We start from the raw sequence: 562 nt of genomic DNA, 5'->3' as shown, positions 1-562 counted from the left end.
GGCTATATAAATATGTTATGTTAGTCAACTAAAATTCTAAGCCTTCAACCATTTCATAAAAGAAAAAGAAAAGAAAAATAGTTTTCTTCTAAGCCTTCAACCATTTCATAAAAGAAAAAGAAAAGAAAAATAGTTTTCTCTATCTTATAGAAATAAAATTCAGTAAGAATTTTTCATCTTTTTATTTTAAAAATAAAATTTGCTACCACAAGTAAAAATCCTACTTTTGAGAAGAACTTATTCGGTCATTGTGTAGATTATTGTTAAAGGTCAAATACTTGGGTGATTGAAGATTTGATAAATTCCAAAGGTGAAAAAGCAAAGAGTTCGACTATAGGATTTCAGACTAATATGTTCTCTTTTCGAATTACTTACTTCATGTTATTGATTTCTCAAGCAAGTGCATATATCAGTAATAAGTAATATAATAGTAAGTAAAATTTGTTCCCACAAAGAATTGAATTAATTCCTAATTGCTAACTACTAAAATTTTAACATCCTATTCTTATCCAAACAATCTAATTATTAGAAAGAAAAATTGAAACTAATAACTAAAACTAAT

This window comes from Theobroma umbraticum, unplaced genomic scaffold, assembly GCF_002168275.2.
Source record: "Theobroma umbraticum cultivar Fairchild unplaced genomic scaffold, ASM216827v3 scaffold_44.0, whole genome shotgun sequence".
Taxonomy (NCBI): Eukaryota; Viridiplantae; Streptophyta; class Magnoliopsida; order Malvales; family Malvaceae; genus Theobroma; species Theobroma umbraticum.
This window is presented reverse-complemented; position numbering follows the sequence as displayed.